This window comes from Globicephala melas, chromosome 11 (assembly GCF_963455315.2).
Source record: "Globicephala melas chromosome 11, mGloMel1.2, whole genome shotgun sequence".
NCBI classification, from domain to species: domain Eukaryota; kingdom Metazoa; phylum Chordata; class Mammalia; order Artiodactyla; family Delphinidae; genus Globicephala; species Globicephala melas.
The window spans coordinates 11,722,871-11,747,279 of record NC_083324.2 but is presented as its reverse complement, the minus strand read 5'-3'; the positions used below and the strand labels follow the sequence as shown (position 1 = coordinate 11,747,279).

The 24,409-nt window shown below is 44.5% G+C and overlaps 1 protein-coding gene across 6 annotated transcripts in view; it reads left to right on the top strand.

Annotated features, from left to right (window-relative positions):
* The first annotated feature begins 3,115 nt into the window (after window positions 1-3,115).
* Window positions 3,116-24,409, top strand: part of ITPR1 (inositol 1,4,5-trisphosphate receptor type 1) — a 319,423-nt gene continuing 298,129 nt past the window's right edge. For 5 of the 6 annotated variants that reach the window (XM_070046603.1, XM_060308111.2, XM_060308109.2 and 2 more), the window contains exons 1-2: window positions 3,116-3,330; window positions 4,181-4,257. The gene's annotated coding sequence lies outside the window, so the exon portion shown is untranslated. The remainder of the gene's footprint in view (window positions 3,331-4,180; window positions 4,258-24,409) is intronic. The other variant, XM_030867789.3, reaches the window with a different exon arrangement.

Sequence of the window (24,409 nt, the reverse complement as noted above, 5' to 3'; positions counted from 1 at the left end):
TAATATAAGCCATATATGTAATTTTGAATATTGCGGTAATACCATAAAAAAGTAAAAAGAAGCAGGGAAATTGATTTTTATAATCTACTTATCTCAATATATCCAAAATATTATCATTTCACCACGTGATCAATATAAAAATTATTAATGAGATATTTTGATTTTTTTGTCCTAAGTCTTTAAAGTTCAGTGTGTATTTTATACCTACTTCACATCTCAGTTACAAGTAGTCACATCGTAAGTGCCCGAATGCCTAGTGGGTACTGTATTGGAAAGCACAGATCTAGAAACTTCTACCAGGAAAAAAAATACAGCAAAGACAAAGAAGCCCCCTTCCCTCTATGGATAATGGAGAATGAAATGGGCTGTGGTCCTTTTATCGGGAATTCAATCATCAGTCATACTCCATCATAGAGAACCTCTGTGCAGCATAGCAAATTTCGCAAAACTACTTTCTAGTGATCCAGTAGCTTCCAGAACCTGAGGCCAGTTGCAAAATGTTGAATAGGACCATTCATACACACAGGTAGAGGAAACAGTCTATGACGCAAATGGGCTACAAGGTATGTGTGCTCAAAAAATATGTTCATCTAGCTTTCCACATGCCTGCCACACCTCCTGTCAAAACACCTTTTTAAAATGAACATTTTTTTTTGCATATCTAAAAAAATGCGCAGACGGAGGACTAAGGCCTGCTGCATTAGGAGTGGTAGGGAATACAAGCGTAAATAAAATACGGTCCGTGCCTTTAATGAAACTTGTGGTCTGGGTGGGAAGACAGTGGAGAAAGCAGTTAAAGGTCAAGTGTCCACTATATGGTGAGGATGAAAATCACCCAACTCCAGCCCTCAGACTTGAGCAAATTTCCTTCAGAAAATCCACGTTAAAATCCCACTGTGTTTCTGAATTAGAAGCACAGGGTAGGGTGCTTTAGTATTTACCAGTTACTTACCAGTTATGTCAGCATAGAGCGATTTGTTGAATATGAAAAGCAGAACAAAAAACCCTTTAGAAATAGAACAGATTGTTTTCATGGAGGAAGAGAGGGGACAGATGGGAGAGGTGTGAACCCCTTTGTTGTGACAAGATGGGGGAGCTTCCTGCTGATGGGAGGGGTAGCTTGAGGCATTAGGCAGAAGCCTGTGGTGTCCAGCAACCAGAGGATGATGCTGAAAGAGAGGAGGGGACAAAGGTGAATGTGATAACTATTCCTGGATGATTAAACGCTTATATGCACAAATACAACACATATGTTTACATTGGGGAAGCTGTGGAGGGCTGTAGTAAAAAACCAAGGTTTGGGAGTCAGACAGCCTACTCCCTGTGTGACTTTGGGGAAGTTACTTAACCTCTCTGTGCCTCAATTTTCTCATAAGTAAAAAAAGGTTCATTAATAGGATTTGATGAGGTAATGTACATAAAGAGTTTAGAGTAATGCCTGGCACATGGCCTGTACCCAATAAATGTCAGTAATTATTATTAGCTTTGGCATTATTATGTCAGTAATAATTATCAGCTATGCTGCTCCCCTAATTTGTTTCTGAAGTTTCATAAGACTGTTGACTCTGTATCAAGCAAACTTGACAGAAAGTTGGCAAATTCTAATGATTTTCTCCCTCCAAGATGGCAAAACTCGGGCAAAGAGATAAAAATGACTTGCCCAAGGGCTCAGAGGCTGCTCCCAAAATGGGGAGGGAGGCCGTTGAAGGCAGTTGTGATGGATTTCCCGAAAGACAAGGACTTAGTACACTTACAGGCTGGACTTGGAATCCAGGCTGCACTACTTAATTGACGGTGTCATCTTGGGAAGTTACTTGATTTCTTTGAGCCCTCAGTTGCGCGTCTGTCAAATAGGGATAATAAATATGCCTAGGGTTGTTAAAACTGATGACAAGTGCATGTGGGCTGGGCTCAAAATCAGTCTCCCCAATTATTATTATTGCTATTGCTGTTGTAGCAGATCCTATGCGGCAGTAGGCAGTGCCTGTCCGGAACACTGCGATGTGTTTTGGCTCACCACCATACTCCAGTGCCTGGCACAGCGCCTGGTACCCAGTAGACTCTGAGGAAACGTTTGAGGAATGAACGCACATCTTCTGAGGCTGACTTGCCCTCCCTGTAAAAGCCGCAGCCAGAAGCTTATAGCCAGGCATCACTTAGCAGTGAGTGAGCTGAAAGCCACCTTGTCCCTGAAGCCCCTGTCGGAGCTGCTGGAGGGCGCCCCGCCTGGACGCGCATCTTTGTTTGAGCTTCTCTCTCCACAGCCCTTATTTTTCTGGTTTGCGGTTTATTTACTTAAGCATTTACAGCTCCCGGGAGCAGAGGGGCTGCCTGTAGCAGGGTCAGGACCGAGGTCGCGGTTTGTATTTATTTTCTGCCTCTCAATCTCAGCGCTGGCAAGTCACAACCCGGCTCCTTTATTTGTGCACCGAGAGGCTTGCGTTTCTTTACCTCCTGCGGGGCGAGGAAACACACAAGCAGCTCGGGCTCAGGAAAGTGTTCTCAAGCCACTTGCCTGTGTCCCCGCTTGCACTGCTCCCAGACTTAGTTTTCTGTGCAAACCCGAACAGGGCAGAGCAGATTAAATAAAGACAACCTTGCGCCTTTAATCCTTGACCGCAAACACTGGCGTTTTTGTGCCCTGGATTTCTGAAATTCTTGGCTCGGGGACTCAAAGCGGGGGAAGGGTGGGTAACAGCTTGTAAAAACTTCCCAAAGCAGAAATCCGAGCTCCTCCCCGCCCTCTGCTCCCAGTGACACCTGGATTCTAGGGAAAGGGGGCAGCCGAAGGAGGAGAGTCCCCAAGGGTTGGGGGCGCCCCCAGAAATGGTTTTGGGTCGCGGGCTCCAAACCCAGCCGCCTCTCAGACCCGAGCTCGTTTTGAAGCCCGGACTCTCGGCCGGACGCCCCTCCCTGTCCCGGCGTGCGTCTATTTAGAGCCCAGCCCGGGAGCCCATAGGATTCTGGGACTTGTAGTTCATCCTCCCTGCCCCAGGCGCCGCCGCGACCCCGGACTCGGACTACATTGCCCAGGGAGCTTCCCGGCCTATATAAGCTGCCAGGAGCCGCTTCTCAGTGCAGTAACCATGTGGATGAGCTGCTGAGGCGCTTCCTCAGGCTTGCTGGGGTGGGAGGAGAGGAGGAGGAGGTGGTGGTGGAGGAGGAGGCAGAGGGTGGAGAGAGAAAGCCCACGCCGAGAGGAGGTGTGGGTGTTCCGCTTCCATCCTCGCGGAACGAGCTCCCTCTTCGCGGACATGGGATTACCCAGCGGCTGCTAACCCCTCTCCTCGCCCTCCTCCCCCAAAGCGGCGTGGCTCCCCGGGCACCAAGGTAGCGGCTGGGGCCGGGCAGAGGGCGCGGGGAGTTGGTACTGTTCCCCCGGGGGCAGAAGTTTTTGCCTCGCTCTCTGGGAGTTCTTGGTGGATTTGCACGCACTTGCATGCATTTAGAGGTTCTTTTACAGAGGGCATTTTGGGGGGGTTCATCTGAGGTTAAAAAAATTCTGAACTCCATCGACTGGCTTTGAGGGCTGCCCATTCTGGATTGGAATGGCATTCCCCCAAGTTGGAAACTGTTGCAGCTGCTGCAGGAAACAGTTGTTTTGTTTTGTTTTGTTTTGTTTTTTGGGAGGTGTGTGCGGGGGTGTCCTGTGTGAGTCCGCTGCAGGAAACAATCTTTCTTAAAATGTAGCCGTCCCTCGTGCTGCACGGTTGGGAGAATAATGCGTGTACTGGGGCCCCAGTGGGGAGGTTTTAAAAAACGGAAGAAAACCCCGGGAGCGGTGAGGGATGAAGTGTGGACGAAGCTCACGCCCGATGAGGATACTTGGCCTCCGCTCTGGGAAACAAGTGCTTTGGGATCTGCCAAACACTTCGCTTAGTTTCAGCCCCTCGGCGCGTTCGAAGTTTGTGCGCACTTAGTCTCACCTGTCAGTTATATATTGGAAACAAATAAGCGAAGTTACCTGTAATCCTCACTTAAGTGATCCCACCAACCTACCTGTCAGATTTGGTGGTGGTGGTCGTGTGTGTGTGTGTGTGTGTGTGTGTGTTGCGGGGGCAGCGGGGTTGTCTCTCCAGGAAGGAGTCTAACGAAAGTGGAAGTGTGGAATTTGAAAATTTCTCTTAGGCACCCACATCTGGCCAATCTCATATTGTCTTCCTTCTTTCTCATTATTTAGGAGCTGACTACGGGGGGAGCCAGACTCGCACTCCTGGCTGGGCGTGTTTTGGCAACAGAGTGCCTGACCCGGGTCAGGTGAGTGTGGAAGCCTGAGAGCTGTAATCAATAAGGAGTTTTTGTCCTAAGCCTATTTAAGTTCCCTCTAAAGAGTCATGGAGATGGGGAGTAGGAAATAAAAGGAAACTTCGTAGCTCAGTCTCCAAAATTTGTCACTGCCTTTGGTGAGGGCTTTAGGGAGCGGATGAGATCCAGAGGGCAGTCCTGCCTAGTACTTTTGGCCCTAGCTCAGAAGTGAAGCAGCCTGAAGGTTTATGAGAGGAGGGGAAAAAAAGAAAAACATTAAACGGACCAGTAGAAGGGATGCCCATTGGTGACGTGAGACTTGAACTTGCCAGGTGGTGTGCTGATGATTTAAATTCTGAAGGATACAGTGTATTTCATCTGCCAAGATATGTAAGCGAAAATTATCTGCTTCTCTCTTTCAAAATAGTCACTTCTTTTTTCTTACTGTGAACGTGTGTTTAATCAGAGTAGATTGGGTTCCAAGAAATGAAAGTGGTTGCTGGCAAACTGAAAGAATTAGAACTTTAAAAAGGGAAGTTCTTGAAACATAAGATAATAGCATCCAGCCCTTGACTTGAAGCCACTTGAACATCAAGGAATCTGGTGGATTCCTATGGTTTAGGTGCCTGTCATGGGATATGAGCTTAGAGCAGCATTTAACTGTAAACGCAAGCAGCTCCTATTTTTTTCCTCCCCAAATGTTCAGACTGCACTTCACGAGAGGGAGGTTTCAACGGGTGCACATACATCCTCATTGCTGCAGATTTGAGCATCACAAGTTTTTTCTTCTGAAATGGTCAGGAAGAGGGTAAACGATAGGGTATATGGGTGGGGGGCCTGGGTCTTCGTAACTTCTTTAACATTCTAAATATTTAGCTGTTCCCTGGGCTACAATCTTCGGGCTTTGCTAATTAGAAAAGAAAAGTCAGACATTTCATTATAGTAGTATTGTGCTTTTGTTTCCTGTTGATAAGCTCCTCAGGAGTGCTCGTGGAGTGGGAAGGATTTGGATGTGTGAGGTCTACTTCCTTCTTGGAGTTTTCTTGACTCATATGGCTACGTGGGCACTCATAAGGCCAAGGATTGGGTTCAGGTCCCCTCTTCAGAGTAAGGTGCAGGCAGGGAGAAAGTGGTCTCTTCTCTGGTTGCTAAAAATAATAATGCCCATTAAGTACTTGTAAGCCAGGTCCAGAGCCATACATCACAGAAACCCTGTGAGTCAGGTACAGGTGAAGAAGCTGAGGTGCAGAAAGTGAAATCACTTGTCCGGTAACTAGCACCCAGTGGATGCAAGATATAACCCCAAGGTTTGGGACTCTGCTGCTTCCCACAAATGCATCTAGGTTTGTGGGGCGATAAGGGGGTACCTGGGAAAAGTGGTAAACTTATTGCTGTCGATGAATAACTTTTGCTTGTGTCCCACCAAACGATGAAGGAACAAAGTGACCTTGATGTAAGAAGAAAACGATGTAGCCATAGATGTAGGAATAAAAGACTGTGGCTATTTGAGGAGGTCTTAGGTGTTGTACTGAGTTCGTTTTGGTAAGCTGTGTGCTGCAAGTCTGCATGAGGAGAATAAAAGAAACCAAACCACAAGGAACGTTGCTTAAGTTCATCATTGGGTTTATCTCACACCTGAAATCCATCTTGATTGTCTACACCAAGGCATCTGAGCAGGTTACAAGAATCAGGTGTTTCTCCATTTGAATACTTCGAAAGTTTATATTGCAGTGAGTCTAAACTGTGAAATGTTGATGTCTTTTCATGTATCCTTCAGTTTGCTTTGTGGCCAGTTGTGTAAGAACACTTTTCTTTTTCGTTTCTTTCGCTTGCGTGTGTGTGTGTTGAAAGTATAATCTGCTTTTTGAATAATTCAAATTGGAACAGAATATCCTATCAAGATTTCCTTATCAGGCAGGGAAAGTTCTTCATGCTCGTAATGAATTACTCCTGGCCTCCAGTTTGGTACTCATGGAAGTTGTTTGGGGTTGACAGTGGTGTTATCCATTTAAACGCAGCGGCTGCCTTTTGGAGGGAGTTAGCACCTTTTCTTGAGGAAGGAGAGATGGAATGTTTGCTTAGAGAAGAAATAGGCGAACTAAAGACAGATCTGTTGCCTTTTATCTCAAAATATTTTCAGCTGAGGAAGACCGTAGTCTTAAAGAGAGAAAGAAACTTCTAATACAATGGTATACTAACAACTGACTTCCACAGCAAAAACCCAAATGGCTTTTTAGCTCATTTGTAATGATTTCATGGAAAATCTGATTTCTTTACAAGCAGCTCTTAAAAAACAAACCAAAATGAAGCAACAAACACCAAATTTGAACAACAGAAAAAAGTCAAAGAATTAAAATTAGGCCTGGAGTTAGGTTTTTAGGTCAAGCTGCTCTTGGGCACGTCTAATTAAGGAGTCTACCCAAGGCCAGTGCCCCATCTTTTTGCTGTTGGTTTGATCTTTTAAAATAAAACACATTGCTTTCACAGGCTCTTTCTTTAGTAACTGGAAGTACACGCGAGTTTTTAGTTCACTAAGTTTTTGCCCAGCTCTTTTTTTTTTCGGTACGCGGGCCTCTCACTGTTGTGGCCTCTCCCGTTGCGGAGCACGGGCTCCGGATGCGCAAGCTCAGCGGCCATGGCGCACGGGCCCAGCCGCTCCGCGGCATGTGGGATCTTCGCAGACAGGGGCACGAAGCCGTGTCCCCTGCATCAGCAGGCGGACCCTCAACCACTGCGCCACTAGGGAAGCCCTGCCCGGCTCTTTTGATGAAATGAATTAAGGCTTGAAGTCAGGGACAGGAATGACATAATTTCCATGATTCCTACCAATTGTCATAGTGTTTGTGGTTCTGAGGTTATTGCTAATGAGGATGAGCTGAAACCATCACCCACTGAGCTATTCCTCCTGTCAACTATGTCCAGGTTCCTCCCTAAACTGGACATTGTTTAAGGCACTTGGTATGATAAATCTATTCTAGAAACTCTAATGCCTGTTTAAGTTGTGGTTCAAATATTTTATTCCTTCATTCAACAAACTTTGAGTACCTGCTGTGTGCCAGGGTGTGTTCTAGATGCTGGGGATGCAGCGATGAGAGTCCTATTCCTAAGAGGCTTGAATCCTAACTGGGGGTAGGCAGCCAATATAATAAGTAAGTGTTGTAGTGTGATACGTAGTAAATGCTATGGAGAAGAATAAAGCTGAGTGAGGGGTAACGGAAGACAACAGTGTTGGTGAGGAAGTGGAGAAATTGGGACCTTTGTGCACTGTTGGTAGGAATGTAAAATGGTGCAGCCGCTGTGGAAGACAGTATGGCTGTTCCTCAAAAAATTAAATGTAGAATTACTAGGTAACCCAACAATTCCACTTCTGGGTATATACCCCAAAGAGTTGAAAGCAGGGATTCAAACATTTTTGTATACCCATGTTCATAGCAGCGTTATTCACTATAGGCAAAAGATGGAAACAACCCAAATGCCCATTGACCCATGAACGGATAAACAAAATGTGGTATATCTGTACAGTGGAGTATTATTTGGCCTTAAAAAGGAATGAAATTCTGATACATGCTATAACATAGGTGAACCTTGAAAACATTCTATTAAGTGAAACAAGTCAGATGCAAAAGAACAAATAGTGTATGGTTCCGCTTAGAAGAGGTTTCTAGAGCAATCAAGTTCTTAGAGACAAGAGGCAGAATAGGGGTTGCCCTGGGCGGGGCTGCTGGGGAATGGGGAATGTGTTTATTGGGTACAGTTTCCTTTTGGGAAGATGACAAAGTTCTGGAAATGGATTGTCGTGATGGTTGCAGAATAATGTGAATGTACTTAATGCCTCTGAATCATACACTTAAAAATGGCTAAAATGGTAAAATTTGTGTTATATATGTATATCTTACCACAATAAAAAGAAAAAAATGATAACAGCAACAGAACAGTAAAGGGGATAAGGGAGTACTCTGGGAGATCAGGAGTCATGGAAGGTCTTTTTTTTTTTTCTTCTTTTGACTTCAGTCAGTCTCTTTTTATTTTCAGTTTGCGTTTTGTTATTTATACCTGCAATGCGAAAACGTTGTGATCAGTTTCTCATCTCTGTTTATGGTTGTGGTAATAGGGAAATCGATTGTTAATTGGTCAGCTCAAACTGTACTCATTTACCTATTATGCCTCCTTGTCTCTCTCTCTTATTTTTTTAAAAAATTTTTGTTGATTTGCCATGTTGTGTTAGGGAAGGGCTGTTTAACACGGTGGCATTTCAGCAGAGATCTGAAGGAAGTGGGTGGGTGAGCCATGTAGGTGTCTGGGGGGTGGATGTTCCAAAGGGCCAGAGCAGCCAGTGTAAAGGCCCTGAGATGGGAGCAGGTGGGGCCTGTTAGAGGAAGGACAAGGAGGCCAGGATGGCTGCAGCTGAGGGAGAGTGCCAGGTGTTCAGGTGGGAGAGGGAATCGGGAAGATTGTGCAGGGGCCAGGTGTTTGCCGGTATGCAATGATTTGTTTCCCCGAGGATTTGTAAACTTGCACAGAATTCTCTGGTTCTCGGCATCACTAAACCACCTTGTCCTTTCCAAAGAGGCTTTGGTGAGGCTGGCAGGATCACATACCAGCTTGGAACCTGCTGGGGGATAAAACCCAGATTTCTAGACTGTCTGGTTAATCACCTGATTTACTTGGGATTGTAATTCACTTCAGGAGGAAAGGCATCTTTGATAAAAGAGGTGAACGTACTGTTAGCTTGGATAACAAAACAAATTCTAAGAACCTAATGATATTCCTGGGGGTTTATCTTCAACACAAACCTTTTGTGCCCTGTGGCTACCCTGCAGTCTGTCTAGTCTCATTTTAAGGAATTACACAAAGAGCACTCATGCTCTGCTATCTAATATCCTTTGGGGATATGAAGTTCCTTCTAAGTGATTCTCCCTGATGAGTGGAGTGGACCCCTCAATGTGTACAAACGTGTAACAAAAATACATTTTGTTACTTATTGTGTAAGATGTACGTATTCAGTTGTAAAACCTTAGGAAATATAGGCAACAAAACAAAAGCAGTCACTTCCAATCCTACCATCTAAGATTAGGGTTTCAAACTTTCCCTCTATGTATAGACATATAAAAATTACACGTATGTTTAAATTTTGTGAAAAGGGACTCATACCTCCTGTTTGATTCCTTGCGTTTTGCATTCTATATTGTGAACATATTTTCTTGCATTTTGCATTCTATATTGTGAACATATTTTCTTCTTAATAAATAGACATCTGAGTCATTTATCCAGAGGGGCCTGTACGTTTGATGGGATTTCATTGGAATGAGGACATGTATGGAATCACTAGGGTAAAAAAAAAAAGTATATCATTCAGGTTTCATCACTGTCATAGAGTCCAGGTTTTCTCATTCAGTTTGTACTGTTTTTAAGAATGTAAAAAAGAGTGGATATGTGTATATGTATAACTGATTCACTTTGCTGTACACATGAAACACATTATAAATCAACTATAAATCAAAAAGAAATAAGGAGAAAAGAATAAAAAAAGAAAACGAAATGGAAGGTAAAACACTATTCAAATGTCAGTTACCACATTACAGGGGTAAAGCCTAGTTATCATGTATTTAAATAAAAAATTTCTCATTGGTTCTGCAAAGTAACCTAATCCCCTGAGGCCTTAGGGCCAGGCACTCTTTTGTTTGCACTTAACAGGAAAACTTTACTCTAGAAAATTGGAAATACATGAAGTAGTAGCGATCTTAGTATTATGAACCCCTCTTTACTCCTTACTCACCCTCCATGGTTATCAGTTCATGACCCATATTGTTTTATCCACATTCTCATATACTCTTCCCTCTCTTCTTGGATGGTATTGAAACAAATCTCAGATATACCAGTTCATCTATATTTTAGTATATATCTCTAGTATTGGGATTCTTTAAAAAAAAACAAACAATCACGATACTGTTGTCCATCTCAAGGGGAAAAAAAGCAAATTTTAAAATTGCATCTGTGTTCTCACTTCCTTAATTTAAATAAATTTATTATTTCAACATATATATAATAATAACAGATATGCATACTTCAGCAGTTTGTTTGAATTAGGAACCAAATAAGGTCGATACATTGCAAATGGTCACTGTGTCTTTTAATCTACGTATTTCCTCGACCCCTCTTTTCTTTCCATGCATTTTTTGGTTGTTATTAAAGAAACTGGGTGATATCTTTTCCTACAGTCTGCATTTTGCTGACTGCATCAGTGTGGTGTAGTTGAACATGTTCCTCTGTCCTCTGTATTTATTATATTTGTGTTTAATTTGATAGTTAGATGCAGAGGCTTCATCAGAGTCACGCTTTTTTCCCCCCAAGTCTACTGTGAGCTTCACTCACGGGCGTGTGTGGTATGTCTGGACATGCTTTCTTGTGATTAGCATCCAGGGATGCTGATTGCCTCAATCCATTAGTTCAGCTGGACTTGTAACACTCCTAATTCTATTTCTGGTTCATTTATTAGCTGGAATATTTTATGACATGAAATTTCCTCCACTTAGTGTTTGGTTTCCTGGGGTAAAGTTTCATAGATATAAACAAAAGACAGGATCAATACTTGAGTCTCTCTCTGTGTTTTATCAGTTTTCAGAAATAACACGTTGATCCCCTTGCATGATCCATGGCAATGGATCTCAAGTGGGGGACATTGGACGATATCTGGGGACATTTTTGGTTGTCACAACTGGGGAGAGGGTGCTACTGGCATCCAATGGTTAGAGGCCAGGGGTGTTGCTAAATAGCCTTCCATACATCTCACAGCTCTCCAACCCAGAATAATCCATTCCAGAGCATCAGCAGTGCCACTGTTGAGAAACCCCGTACCGAGATGACCAACGGGTATGGTCTTTTAATATCATTATGAACTCATGGCTTTAGACATATTTTCTATGTTTCATTTTGTGTAGTCATCCTTACTGATGTTCAAATTGTCCATCTCTGCTCAGAGAGAGGCTACTCACGTTGATTCAAAAGACACAACCCCAGTGGTCTTAGACTTCCTGCTTCTTGTATGACAAGATGTTCCAGGCTCATCTTCTATATTTCTTGACGCAGACCTGAGTTCAGTCTTTTCTCCAAGAAGCCCTAGTTCTTTTGAGTGGGAGATGGTACTTAGAGAGCTGAGCTCAGGGCCAGATAGGTACTCTTCTCACTCTCATCCTGTGGGTCAGAAAATAAATTAAAATGAAGGAAATGTAAAACCTGAACATATTTCATGAAAGCTTGTCCAGAATGTAATCGATACATCCTTGCCTTTGAAAAAAAAATTCTGAACATACTCTTTTTTTTGTGTGTGTGTGTGTGTGTGGTACACGGGCCTCTCACTGCTGTGGCCTCTCCCGTTGCGGAGCACAGGCTCCCGACGCGCAGGCTCAGCGGCCATGGCTCACGGGCCTCGCCGCTCTGCAGCATGTGGGATCTTTCCCGGACCGGGGCACGAACCCGTGTGCCCTGCATTGGCAGGCGGACTCTCAACCACTGCGCCACCAGGGAAGCCCTGAACATACTCTTAACTTTTCAAGTTGGTCTCAGTTTTAGCTTTAGTAGGCTGGGGTTAGGATGTAGGAGTTCTCCCCAGTCAAGCAGGAATGTTACTCTTGTTCTATAACCATGCTTTTCAAACTGTGTGGCAGGCCATTAAGAAGTTGTGAAATCAGTTTGGTGGACCTTGATAGATGATTTTTTGATAAAGTAGACCAGAATAGAAAACGTCACAGTATATCACATGGATACTTAAGAGAACTGTGTATGCTGCAACAACTTTTCTCAATCTTTCTCTCTCTCTCTCCCTCCCCCCCCGACACACACACACAGAGTAAACATTGGATTGTAAGTTCAGTGTATTTCTTACTGTGGGTCACAGCCAAAAATTTGAGAAACCTTGTTCTACATCTTTACTACTCCATTTGTGGTCACCAGACCAGCATCAGTGGCTTCAAACTGAGAGCTTGTTAGAAATGCAGACTCTCGGGTCCCACCCCAGATCCACTGAAGCTGAAACTGCGTTTTAGCAAGGTCCCCAGGGGGTTCTTAATGCGTGTGAAAGTGTGAGATCTGTGCTGGAGGGTGCTTGCCCCTGTGCTTTTTCAGAACTTTTTTTTTTCCCCCGGTATGTGGGCCTCTCACTGCTGCGGCCTCTCCCACTGCGGAGCACAGGCTCCGGACGCGCAGGCTCAGCGGCCATGGCTCACGGGCCCAGCCGCTCCGCGGCATGTGGGATCCTCCCGGACCGGGGCACGAACCCGTGTCCCCTGCATCGGCAGGCGGACTCTCAACCACTGCACCACCAGGGAAGCCCCCAGAACTTATTTTTATAGTTTGTTTTTTCATGGCTAGCTGTCACCTCTTGAAACTGACCTTTGTACTTTCCCCTAGCAGCCTTCTCATGTTCAATTAAGAGGAAAGGTAGGCGAAATCACCAACTAAGGTGAGGGTATAGAAGTCTGGCAGGATTCTTCCAATCCAAGAACATGGTATATCTCTCCGTCTGTTGGTATCATCCTTAATTTCTTTCATCAGTGTCTTACAGTTTTCTGCATACAGGTCTCTTGTCTCCCTAGGTAGGTTTATTCCTAGGTATTTTATTCTTTCTGTTGCAGTGGTACATGGGAGTTTCCTTAATTTCTCTTTCAGATTGTTCATCATTAGTGAATTGGGAGGTTGGGATTGATATGTATACACTGATGTGTATAAAATGGATGACTAATAAGAACCTGCTGTACAAAAAAATAAATAAAATAAAATTTAAAAAAATGGTTATGAAGAACCTAGGGGCAGGACAGGAATAAAGATGCAGCCATAAAGAATGGAATTGAGGACACGGGGAGGGGGAAGGGTAAGCTGGGACGAAGTGAGAGAGTGGCATGGACATATATACAGTACCAAATGTAAAATAGATAGTTAGTGGGAAGCAGCTGCATCGCATAGGGAGATCAGCTTGTGCTTTGTGACCACCTAGAGGGGATAGGGAGGGTGGGAGGGAGGGAGACGCAAGAGAGAGGAGATATGGGGATATATGTATATGTATAGCTGATTCACTTTGTTATAAAGCGGAAACTAACACACCATTGTAAAGCAATTATACTCCAATAAAGATAAAAAAAAAAAAGTCTGGCAGGATTCTCTCTGATAAAAATGAGAGCTTTCATGCTTACATTGAGGGATTTTTTTAAATTGGCTGTTCGGATAGAGGTAGAAAGAGACCAAAATCTACATGTAAAGCCTACTAAGGATTGTGAAGCCACAGACATACAGAAAGCTGCATTTTAGCCTGTTGTCAGACACTTTGAGGAAGTTACGTTTTATAATGTTCTATGACCCTTCGAGTCAGCAGAACTTCTGGACTGCTTGGTATAGCGTTGCTCATCAGAAAAAGATGAACAGAAGAAAAAAATATCACAGCCTCCAAATTCCTCGGTGTCCGTTTGCATTTCAGGAGCAGCTCTCTTTGGGAAGTGATTTTGTTTTGCAAAAACAGCTTGAAAAGCTCCTCATACCCCCTTCACATGCACATATTTCTGAACAGAAAAAGCTTACAAAAACACCTAGACTTGGGGACATTCATGTACTTCCCAGCCACGTGTGTGATCATGTTCTGTCTCTGTACCTTTGCACGTGTGCTTTCTGCCTGCCGACCCCATCCTCATCCCCTCTGTATCCACCTTGCCAAGTGCTTCTCTTCCCAGCCGGGTCTTCTTCTTTCTGGGAAACCTTTCCTGAACCTTAAAAGTCTTTGTCATCTGAATCGCCGTGACACTTCGTATCTATAGACCTTCTTGATTTTTCCCTCGTAGGAGTACCTGGCACATAGTAAGTGCTCACAGATACTCATGAATGAGGTTATTTATCTACGTTTTATCTCCCATTGAAGTCTGTAGGCTACTTCTTCATCTAATTTTTTGTACCCCTGTCCCGGTGACCTATTTCCTGAGTTGGCCTGTTGCTTTGCCCGTTTGCCGTGGAGAATGAAGTGAGAACCGGGTAGAAAGGTCTTCAGCAGTTCCTCATGGTTGCTTTTGAGGTGCTTTCTCAGCACAGCTCTCTGGAGAGCATTCGGCTTGGAAAGTTGGTGATGGTTACTGAGAGGGAGTGGAGGTAGGAATGTGGTAGTGAATGAGCTGCTCTCAGGTTGAAATGGTGTTGTCCTGCTGAGCCGCAGGATGGGGACTCCCGAGAACTGGGTGTTGCCTGCGTGTTCAGTCCAGGCAAAACATGTAACATACGTGCATCTGTTTCCTCTTCTGTAGAATAGGTATAAAAATACCTGCTTTGGGGCATTGCTGCCAAGTTGTAGAGAATAATAGATGCTAGCCAAAGGTCTCAGAGATCAAAACAACCAGGCCTCTCCAGCGGGGTGATTTGGTCCCCCAGGGGCCATTAGGCAGTGGCTAGAGATGTTTTTTTTTTTTTTTTTGTCCTCACAGCTGAGGGGAAGAGGGTGCTAGTGGCACCTAGTGAGTTGAGGCCAGGGATGCTGCTAAACATCCTACAGTGCACAGGAATGGTCCCCCACAGCAAAGAATTTTCTGCCCCCCAGTGACAGTAACCCTGAGGCTGAGAAAGCCTAGAGTGTTTTTCCCAAACTTAGTGAGACTTTTCTCTCTCTCTGAGAATATTAACCTAACGTGCTTTCTAAAATTATATATTTATTTATTTTTTTGTGGTTCAGACTATGGGGGCGCGGAAGGGAGTCTTCTTAGGTCGGGACTGACTTTAACTTTTTAACAAAACAAACACCCTCCCCATCCCTCCAAGCGTTGGTCTTGGTTCCTGGAGCCCTGTGGTCTGCAGGCTTTGGCCACCAGTTGGTTTGTGTGACCTCCAAGAAGTCACTCAGAGGATGTTTGTTTGTTTCCACCTACAAAATGAGGACTTTTGGCTAAATGATCTCTCCCCACCAAATGTAAAGTGCTCTGACTGCCAACTTTGATGGGCTTCTCTTACGTTGGCCTTTAGGAGTAGGCCAGGAGCACGTGTCATACTGACATCTTCTCTGAGAAATAACTCTGTAGACCATGTACCTGTTTCAAGAGTAGCTTATTTAGTGGATGTGTTTGTGAAAAGGCAAGCAGTTTATCTCTGTGTGTGTGTGTGAGATGTCTAAAAGGAGCAACAGTTTAAACCAGAGGATCGCTCCAAACTTCAGATTTACGATTATTATTTCTGAGATTGTAACAGAGGGCCCTGCTTAAAGTTGAAACTTCTGAATTGATGACTTTCTTTGCCACTGGCTGAAAACGAAAGCAGAATGCGATCTTCTGAGCTCCAGAGAGAAGTGCTTTGTGCAGTCAAATAAATTATCTCTTGATGGGGACGCACTGCATTTCTGAGGACAGTCTGATTACACTCTAGAGGAACCAGAAGGCAAGGAGGGGGCTGCACAGAGACGTGGATGGCAGTGGGGGTGGGAGCATCTAGCCGGGTGTCCGACTGCAAAATGTGCTGCTGCTCGTCCTCGTTTCACAACGAAGATGATATCGTCAAAGTGTCTTTGCTCAAAGGAAGTTCCAGAATTAACCGTGAGAGTCCCCAGTAAGCAGAGACGGTTAGAAAGAGAACCTTTTCTCCTTCTGTTGGCAGAGTCAACCATGAAAAGGATGGGTTTTCTCTCCCCCGTATTTACAGCCGTGTTACCATATATGTGCCTGGGCTAGGGCGTCTTACTGAGGCGTGTGCTTCTCTGGAGGGAGTGTCCTTGGCCTCCAGCCAGGACATTGATCAAATGCTGGCAGCTCTTCCTTTTCCTGGGCATACTCTTGTTTTCCCTTTAAAAGGCCTCGTGGTTTTGCCTGGCTTTGCCCACCGGGGGCTGCTTGACCTAAAAGTGAAGTGATGCCATTTTGTGTTGGTGGCGGCTATGGTCCCCCCCGTGTGTCCCCCCCCAAGTCCCTGAGGTCTCTTGGACCTCCAGGCGCTTGTAAGTCTCTGTGCATAAGCCCGCTTCTTTGCAGCCTAACTTTAAAGGGTGCTTTATGATTTCATTCTTTTTAAACAGTCATTTTTAAAGCGAGCAGCAATAAAACCAGCGCTGAAAGACTTTGGCGAAAGCCCTTTGTTTTGTAGGGGCTGGAGGTGATGTGGCTATGCCAAGAAAGAGCAGGAAAAGCTGATGGATTTCCATTGGCTACGTTTTTCAGCAGAAGAATGACTTTCCAAGCGTACGGTGCTTTCAGGCCAAGTAGCAAAACTTGGGGTTCCATAGGTGTCGTGCAGTCATCTATTCTTCACTTGGCGGTGCTTGGGTGGTTTGGGTCTTACTTGGGGAGAACATTCTGTAGGAGTTGGCGTTGGCATGTTCAGGTAAACGCATGTCACAGTGTGTCCCTTGTCTGCATTCATTGGGACTTGCTGGTTGATAGACTGATCTTCAACTGATCATAAGCCCATAAGCCCTCAATACGAGTAGCTTATGAGAGCAGAAAAGAGAGCAGATCGGAAGGTAGAATAACAGCACACAGGAATGTTTCCTGTGTCTTGTCTCCTGTGTGCTAAGTCCGTTATTTCCTTTCTTTGTGTTTAATCCTCAACACAACTTTATGAGATAAACTCTCAGGATCCCCATTCTGCAGATCAGTAGTTTGAGGCCCAGAAAGAGTAAGTGACTTGGTCAAGGTTCCGGACTTCCCATCACAGTTATAATAAAAGCCATGCATTTTACCCTTGTGAAGTCCCACTGGCACAGGCTTCTCTTTTCTCTGACCTTGCCCAGTACTTTCTTCCTTTCCCCATGAATTCTCCCGACTTTGCACTGGTTTTCTGTTTCTTGAACTTGCCAAGGCCCTTTTCTGCTGTAGGGCCTTTGTACTGGCTCTTTGCTCTGCCTAAAATGCCCTTCCGCCTGATTTCTTTTGCATGACTGCCTCTGTCTTGACTTTCAGGTCTTATTTACATGTCTCAACTTGTTCCCTGACCAGCCATAACTGATATGATTGGGTGACAGTTTTAATTCTCGGCATAGTACTTATCATTGTCTGACTTGATTGTTTTATCTTTTTTGTTTGTTTCCTGTCTTCACTAGAATATGTGTATCATGAGAGCAGGGACCAGGACTGTCTTATTTGACCTACATCCTCGGCACCTGGAGTAGGGGTAATATATAGTAGGTACTCAATGTGTCCAATAAAAAGGATTTAAGTTTCGAATCAAGGGGCCCTCTCTAAAGCCCTGGCTATTAAGTTGTATGGTTTGCATTTTAATCCTATTCTATTCAGTTTTTTATATTTATATGATATGAGTCCTAAGTACACGACCAGACAGTGCCAGAGTAAATCTTAAAGAAAATTTGTAGCAGCAGTTTTTTCAAACTGTTGGGCCTCAAGAGCTCTTTACATGCTTAAAAATTACTGAGGACCTCAAAGAACTTCTGTTGACATGAGTTATACCAATCTGTATTTATAATATTCAGAATGAACCCTGAGAAAATTAACACAGAAAATATAAGAAATAGACCTATTGCATATTAACACAGTAACATATATTTTTAATAGACAATAACTATGTTTTCCAAAACAAAAAAAATTCAGTGAGAAGAGTGGCATTGTTTTACATTTTTGAAAATTGCTTTGAGATCTGGCTTAATAGAAGATACCTGGACTCACATACCTGCCTCTGCCTTGAGTCTCTTGTGACATCACATGTCTTGCAGCCTCTGGAAAATTCCACTGTACGTGTATGACAGACTGAGTGAAAAGGCAAATGACACCTTGGTGTTCTTATGAAAATAGTTTTGACTTTGAAGATTCTCCAAAAGGGTCTTGGGAGCTCCCAGGGGTACCATTAAGAGCCACTGGCTTATAGGATAGGTAGGTAATTTGGAAGCCTGCATGGTGGCATGGAACATTTGGGAGAGGAAAGCTTTCTGTTCGGAAATATATGCATGTTAATGCGTTTAAGCTGTTCTTGCAGAACAAAATTGCTGCGCAGCTAAAGCTCCTCCTGCATTGCAAAGGAACACTGAGAACTTGGAAGCCAATGGTACTTGTGTTCATCTTTTTCAGATGAGCAGGATTACACCAACCAGTCCAGGAGTTCTGCAGTGGGAGGGGTCATTAAAAAATGGTAAAGCGCAGGTTCCTCTCCTCTCCATGTCTGAAAACAGTCACTTCGAATGCAACTTCCTTAATGGCTGTTACTCTACAACCCCTTACATTGGTGGTTCTTGCAACTGTTGGCCTTGGATGAAGTTGTGTTCTGTGATAGAAATTAGATTGTCTCGAAGCATTATTTTCCTCGGGTTCTGTCACAACTAGTGTTAAAAGCATCAACGTGGAAGCTATTAGAAGTAGATGAGGGAAATTCCTGGCGGTCCAGTAGTTAGGACTCTGCACTTCCACTGCAGGGGGCATGGGTTCGATCCCTGGTTGGGGAACTAAGATCCCACATGCCTCGTGGCATGGCCAAAAAGAAAAGTAGATGAGGTATTCCATGTTAGTCAGTTTAAGTGTTTAAGTAGGGTAAGTGAGTGCAAATCCAGGTCTCTGGGGAGTATTTTGCATGTGTCTTGGGTGATGTATACAATTGTCAACATTAAAGTAAGTGGGTGGGAAAACACATGGGGCAGTTGGTCATCAGGAAGTGGGTGATGCACCAGGGACAGGCATGACAGGGGTCTTCAGTGCCTGACACCAGGGCTTGGAAGGGCCGAATTTAAGAGGGCAGTGTCAGTGGGTTTCTTTTTGTCCCCTGATTACTGAAAGTCAGACTGTTCAGCCCTAAGGGCCAGGTGGCTTCATCTTAATGAAATACAAGAGGCTTGCTTCTACATGTTAATAAAAATGTGTGAGTCTGTGGTTTTGGGGTCTATTCACTGCCATAAAGTAATGATTCTGATTTCTTCCCTTGTTCGTCCACCCTTGAGGATTAAGTGATACCTTAGTTAACTTCTTGGTTAATGAAAGTGTTCTAACTTGGTCTCATTTCAGGAGTTGCTAACTTTTAAATTCTGAATTGTGTGTAGGCGAAAGTTGAGGTTTTTTTTTTAGAAAAACGAATATAATGCAATTACTTAAGTATGTGCAGGAAAAATAGATGGGAAAAATGACAATCAGTGAGGTTCTGCCACAAAGCTTTTAGCAAAAAAAAAAAAAAAATTGGATTTCTTTCCTGTCTCGAGCTGTTTAAAATGAAATGAACATACTTCTTTTTCCATGAGGCTGTGCTTTAGCCTGTCTTCACACCCAAGTGGAAGAGGTTCTAAATATTGAATTATCATTCCTTTGAAGAGGTTTCCACCCTCCACCCCCGCCTTCCAGCAGGGGCCTGGTTTGATGTTAGAAGAAGGGAAAGTGGAGATGAAGTCTGGCTGTCTTGGGTATTTTGAATCTGGGGGCTGAGAAGCAGTACCTTGGATGACTTGTCCTGCTGTCGGCCACTTAACGGGCCTGCAGAGGACTGAAACATTTCTGGGACCTTTGTTTATTTGAGTGTGTTTCCAGCAGTGCTGACAAAGTAAGAAGGATCTATCCAATAGAAGAATCACAAGTTATGGACAGAAGTGAGTGAAGACTTTGAAGGAAGAAAAGGGAACGTCTTCATTTCAGTCTCACTTGAAAATAAAAAAGTGAGCCCTTAGTAAGGGCCAGGTACTGGGCTGAGCACTTGGTGTGGATTATCTGGTTCTCCCCTCATGATGACCCTGCGAGATAGGAAGGGTGTTCACCGCACCTTTTTTTTTTTTTGCGGTACGCGGGCCTCTCACTGCTGTGGCCTCTCCTGTTGCGGAGCACAGGCTCCGGACGCGCAGGCTCAGCGGCCATGGCTCACGGGCCCAGCCGCTCTGCGGCATGTGGGATCTTCCCGGACCGAGGCACGAACCCGTGTCCCCTGCATCGGTAGGTGGACTCTCAACCACTGCACCACCAGGGAAGCCCCCACCCCACCTTTTTTTATATGCACGAGGGAGTTGAAATTCAGAAGTTATGTAAATTGCTTAAGAACACACAGCAGGGCTTCCGTGGTGGCGCAGTGGTTGAGAATCTGCCTGCTAATGCAGGGGACACGGGTTCGAGCCCTGGTCTGGGAGGATCCCGCATGCCGCGGAGCAACTAGGCCCGTGAGCCACAACTACTGAGCCTGCACGTCTGGAGCCTGTGCTCCGCAACAAGAGAGGCCGCGATAGTGAGAGGCCCGCGCACCGCGATGAAGAGTGGCGCTCGCTTGCCACAACTAGAGAAAGCCCTCGCACAGAAACGAAGACCCAACACAGCCAAAAATAAATAAATAAATTAATAAACTCCTACCCCCAACATCTTCTTAAAAAAAAACAAAAAACAAAAAACACACAGCAGCTAACTGATGATGCTGGGATTTGAATCCAGGTGTTCTGAGTCAGTGTTTCTAGCCTTTCTGGACATATTAAGGGATGGTCAGTGGGAGAGGGGTACTTCTTTTCAGGGATGGAAGTTAGATATTTTGTTTCTGGCTCTCCAGATTTCTTATAGAAATCTGTTGAAAAGGGCCAGCAGGCCTGTATTCTCCATTCTTGATCCAACAGTATGAACTTGGCTTTAATTAGTTTTAGGAAAACAGCCCCCTAAAAACCAGTGTAATTTCTTTTAGGCAGCAGACAAGTTGATACTGTAGTACGTTGAACCCAAGTTCGACTGCTTGCCGTGTCCCAGGCACTGTACTAGGGACTGGGAGGCAGTGGGGAAGAATAATTTTGCTGTTCTTACTCTCATGGACTCACAGTCTAATGGTGAAGACAGGTAAACAAGCAACCAAGTGAACAGGTGATTTTAGGACAGTGGTAGTGGGCCCAGATGGGGTAATTGGGGTGCTATATAGAGAAGCGTATTGCCAACATATAACCCAGATTTGGGGAGTCCGAGAGGGCCTCCCAGAGGCAGTGACATCAAACTGGGACTGTAAAGGTGACTGGGAGTTAGCCACAGGGGGTGGTGGGGAGGCGAGGGGAGGAGTGTCAGGCAGCAGGAACGGCATATGCCAAGGCCTGGGGAACAGGGAGGCATACAGCATGTTGGGGAATCTGGAAGAGTTCATCATGGCTGGAGTGTAAAAGCAGTGTGGAGAGTACAGAGAGACGAGGAAGGAGAGGTAGACAGGGACCAGATTATGGAGAGCCCTGAAGAGATTTGGGAAGGTTTTAAGTAGAGGAATGACATGGTCTGGTTTATGCTTCTAGAAGGTCATACTGGCTGTGCGTGTAGAATAGATGCAGGGAGAAAGACAGATTCAGAGAGATGAATAGGAAGGGTTTATGGAGCCCACTTGAGAAATGGTAATGGCTGCAGTTGGGTGGGGGAAGAGGAGTTCAAAAGAATTGGAGGAGTCAAGAAATATATTAAAGCTTAAACTCTGTAAGATTTGATGCCCATTAAACTTCTTCATTCATATATTTGACATACTTACTAAGCACCTACCATGTGGTAGGCACTGGTGATGGGAATGCAGTGGGTATGCAAAACAGATCCCAGACAGATCTGGGATTTAAGTAGGGCAAGGGATGAGATAGGGATGCATGTATTCTAGGCCCAAGGGAACAGCATGGGCAAAGGCCCTGTGACAGGGAAAAGGAGAGAGGGGAGACAGGAGATGTCACCAAACTCTGTGGAGGTAGATGATGTGAGTATGGAGGAGGAGAAGCGGGTTGGGCAGACAGGTGAGTTTTTTTGGTACATTGAGATGCTGTGGGCATTTAGGAGCTGAATCCCAGTAGCTCTTGGTCATGAGACAGATTTGGGAATCCTCATCCTGGAGAAACCACTGGAGCCAGCAGAGTGGACAAGATGACCAGGCAGGTATAGAAAAGGCAAAGAGCAGCACAGATTCTGTGACCATGGATTTGGAAGGCCACCACCTCTGGTTTCTCTTCTCCAAGGAGATCTCTGAATTGGTGCATTTTTTTTTTTTCAGCCTTTACAGTGTTCTTTATATTTGTGGAAAGCTTGGTATGTCTGCTTTTCTGTGAACTCACATTGATTTTTTTAATTGAAGTATGATTCACATACAAAAAATGATAACCCTTTTAAAGTATACAATTCAGTAGGACTTCCCTGGCAGTCCAGTGGCTAAGACTCCGTGCTTCCACTGCAGGGGGCACGGGTTTGATCCCCGGTCTGGGAACTAAGATCCCACATGCCATGTGGCACGGCCAAGGGAAAAAAAAAGTATACAATTCAATGCTTTTGAGTATTGAATTGGCGCATTTTTATTCCCACCTTGCTTACCAATAGAATCCGACATCCCTTTTCTTTATAGTTTGCTCAGGGAACAGTTTCAGAGGACAGTGAATTGAAGCTGGGCCAGCAGGTGATGTGAGGCTCAGCAAAGCCACCACGGCTCCATCTGCCTGAGGATGTCACAGAGGCAGTAGTAATCCACCTTTCTCCACTGTGGTCGAGCCTCCCTGGGGGGATCCTGTTTTAGAAGGTGCATCAGCTGGTTAGAGCAGTGGTAGGAGGCGGAGGTGGTCTAGAGATGGCTTCTGTAGATTGCATGATTTACTTCCTGCAGAGTACTTTGGTGGGTGCTTTATAAACACAATCGTATTGAGCCCCTGACCACCTGCTGAGGGAGGTACTCCTACTATCCCCCTTTTATAGATGGGAAAAGCGAGGCTTGGGGAAGTTATGGATCTGGCCTGAAGCCATGCCGTGATGAGCTGGCAGAGCTGGGGTTGGAACCCTGGCTCTTGAGGCCAGGTGCTGTCAGGAACAGGGGAGGATGCTGATGCTTTGCAATCAGAAGCCATGTCTTAAGGAGAAATCAGATAGGGAGCATTCACGTATTCAGAGGTCTTTGAGCATCAGAAGACAGATCAATAGCAAAAATTCTGGGAGGCGTTTGTCCTTGTGTCGGGGGGGACGAGGGCAGGAGTGTCTTCTGACTAGGCTGTTTGAACCTAGGGTAGACCTCATTGCCAGGTGTTCAAGCAGAAGCGCAGACTATACCTAGGCGAGATGGGGGGTGGGGTGGGACGGGGGGAGTTCTATTATTGGGCAAGAAATGGAATTACAGGCTTTGCAGGGTTGCTTCCGCCATTTATTCTATGATTCTGTGTATTTGGAAAGGCCAGAATGTTCTGTGGTTGGGAGTTGAGTATAATTCTGCATTGTTCAGCTTTTTCTCAAGGGGTGAATTAGGGAGGATAATTATCTTCCCTAAAGTGAAATGTATCATCATGGGTCATACAGGAGTTCATTTGTTGATACCCAGCTGACTTTTTATGCAGGGGATCCTTTCCTTTGCTGAGTTTAAATTTTTAAAAAATTTATTAATTTTCCAGTTTTATTGAGATACTTGACATATAATATTGTATAAGTTTAAGGTGTACAACATAATGATATATGTATATTTTGTGAAATGATTACCACAATAAGTTTAGTTAATATCTGTCTCCATACATAGTTAAAACATTTTTTCCTTGTGATAAGAACTTTTAAGATCTACTCTCTTAGCAACTTTCAAATATACAATACACTATTGTTAACTGTAGTTGTCATGTTGTACATTATATGCCCAGAACTTACATAATGAACAGAGAAAGTTTAATATAAAGAATTCTTTTTATTTATTTATTTATTTTTTTGCGGTATGCGGGCCTCTCACTGTTGTGGCCTCTCCCATTGTGGAGCGCAGGCTCAGGGGCCATGGCTCACGGGCCCAGCCGCTCCGCGGCATGTGGGATCCTCCCGGACCAGGTAACGAACCCATGTCCCCTGCATCAGCAGGTGGACTCTCAACCACTGCGCCACCAGGAAAGCCCCTTTTTATTTTTTAAATTGAGGTATAGTAAATTTATAATATTATATAAGTTTCATTTATACAATATAGTGATTCATAATTTTGAAGCCCAAGAATCATCCAGAATTCCACCTCACCTCATTAAAAAAATAATGAAAAATAGCTAGCATTGAGCAGTGAAAGTCCGCCAGCCCCTGTACTGGGCACTTTGCATGTACCATTTCATCTATTCCTCAACTCCTTGAAGTATATATTATCCCCATTTTACAGATGGGGAAAGGAAAGCAGAGAGGTTTAAGTGCCCTGGATGACAGTGGTGGACTAAAAATAATAGTTAGTAGGCCAAGAGACAGTTGGAGCTCTGGAGCTGACCACCTGGGCTTGTTTTCATAGATGTCTGGTGACCAATTCAGAGTTTGTTAGCAAAGAG